A 2,854-nucleotide genomic window follows, 5' to 3' on the forward strand; every position below is an offset into this window, starting at 1 on the left:
ACTTATCAATGTGCTTATACACTCATCTCTTGTTTGTGCGCAAGGTCCTTCTTCTTGTTTAATGTCCGTTCGATGCTTTGGAGCATTACCGCCACCTACTGTACATTGCCACAGCCACATGTTTTGCCTTTATGGTCTCATTATATATATATATATATATATATATATTCATTATATATATATATATATATATATATATATATATATATATATATATATATATATATATATATATATATATATATATATATAATATTTACTGTTGACAGTGCGAACCAGATGACATATAAGACAATGTTTGAGCATGATCTCATCAGCATGTTGATCCATGAAGAGGAAGTGGGTTCTTTCCTCCTTTTTTATAAAAACCTCTGTATTTTTGTATTTGTACTGTTATTTTTATTTTGGTAATACAATTACTGGATTTTTCAACTCAAGATTCAAGTGGCTTTATTGGCACAACAACAACAAGAATGTTCAAGCTTATTAATTGTTGGTGTTATGTAGTGTTAGTGGTCCCTTGTTTCCACGCAGATTGTTAAAGAAGAGGACACGCATGTCTCCAGGAAATCCTGAAGAATTCAACCAATCAGATGTTGACTTTGAAACTCCTGAAGTGTTTCTCATTTTGTGTCTTATCTGATATTATCCTGAAACTACACACCCGGATGAAATTTAATAAAAATGAGGAAGCAGGAATATAAGGAAATCTAATATGAACATTCTTAATTACCTAGGCATCTTTTCAAAGGGCTTTGCTCTATGGATTTGCCCTTATGTTGTTGAATAGTTAAGAAATTCATAAAAAAAGGAATAAAGCAAGATGCCCTGTTGAAATTTGCAAAATTCATGGCCTAGTTGATCAGTGGATGCTGACTACGTGCACAATCATTCGCGACCTGACTGGGTATATCTGCTGTTTTACTCCAGTTTGTAGAATGCATTCTTTTCTTTCTTTTCTTTTTTTTACACAAATCATATCAACCAGCACTGGCAACATACCACATGCTCTATCTATTTGTTGCATTATTTTTTGTAACTAGATTCACAAACTGATGAGTATGGTTCATTGCTCTTCTTTTTTGTGTAAAAAAGTAGTAAAAGTTGGAATTTGGGGTGACCATCACAATCAGTTGTTCTGTAATCTTCAGTGTTTTTTTTTTCTTATTGAAGTAGCAAAGTATAATAAAGTTTTCAGTTCCAGATTGGTATCTGATTCCATCTACAAGTACATATACTTAATATCCCTCAACAAAGCAGAAAATAAACTAATTGCATGACATAAGATAAGATATACAGTACTGTGCAAAATTCGTAGGCTACTAGTATTTTCACCTACAACAAAAACATACATTTCCAAACATTATTTTTGCCAATAATTGTAATAATCCAGTGAGATTTTTGTTTGCAGAAGGAGTCTGACAACAGCCAGTGCTCCACACAGAGATCTGATCTGACCATCAACCAGTCTGTCTAGAATAACATGAAGCAACAGAACAAACTGAGACAGACTCAATCCAGAAGAACTGTGGCAATGAGCATTATACCAGCCAACCTGGATCCACCCTGCCTTCTGCACTGTGTAACTGTCTACTGAGATTCTTCACCAGTAGACCTCAACATGACATCATAATGAACACAGGCACTCCTCAGGGCTGTGTACTCAGCCCTACGCTGTACACTCTTTACACGCATGACGTTGCTTGCTACCCATCCAAACAACATCATCATAAAATTTGCAGATGACACCACAGTCATTGGTCTTATTAGAAACTACAATGAGATTGCATACTGGAAAGAAGTGTCTAAACTGGTCACATGGTGTGAGGCTAAGAATCTCCCACTAAACATTGAGATGGTTGTGGACATGACGAGGAGGGACTGTGTCTATCAGGCTCTACTGAGCAGAGATGCTGAGGTTGAGAGAGTGGGCAGCTATAATTGAATAAAAATGAGGAAGCAGGAATCTAAGGAAACCTAATTTGCATATTTGCATATTATTGATTACCTATTATCTTATTTATCTTACTATCCTATTATCTTTTCAAAGTGCTGTGCTCTATGGATTTGTATATTTGTATTTGGTGAACACATGTGAGGACACTAAGAGGAAAGAGAACACAGTGAAACTAGTAAGGAAGGCCAATCAGAGAATGTACTTCCCTAGGAGGAGGTTTGGCATGTCACCACAATTATTCCAGAACTTTTACAGATGCACTGTGGTGTGCAAATAGGCACTACAAAGGGTGATAAAGCTGGCCCTGAAAATCACAGAAACAGATCTCCTATCACTGCAGGACATCCACAAGGATCTATATATGGGCTTGCAACATAATCAAGTACACCGCCCATCCCATCTACAATTTACAAGAGGTACTGGAGCACTGCTGTCACGGCAGGGATCCAATGAGGCACGGAGATAGAACCAATTGCGAGTAAGTCTTTTATTAAGGGCAATCCAAAAGGGTAAACAGTCCAGACAGAGGTCGATACCAAACAAAACCAAACCAAACATAAACAAACAAGGACACAAGGCAAGAGCACGACAAGATGACGGACATGAATTAACAACGACTCCGTGACACATACTAAGACAGACCAGGTTATATACACAAAAGGATAATGGGGAAACAGGAGACAGGTGGGGAACAATCAATTAACTAAACAAGGAGGAAGGTGACCAAATAAGGAGACAGGAAGTGATAATATGATAAACACCGTGGGAACTGAGGACACCTAGTGAAACCCCAGGGAACACAACCCAGACACTGTGACAGTACCCCCCTTCTACGGAGCGGCTCCCAGAGGCTCCAAGACAGACACAAAACAGAGACCAGGAGGGAGGCGGACAGGT

This window comes from Carassius carassius, chromosome 13, assembly GCF_963082965.1.
Source record: "Carassius carassius chromosome 13, fCarCar2.1, whole genome shotgun sequence".
In the NCBI taxonomy this organism is placed as follows: domain Eukaryota; kingdom Metazoa; phylum Chordata; class Actinopteri; order Cypriniformes; family Cyprinidae; genus Carassius; species Carassius carassius.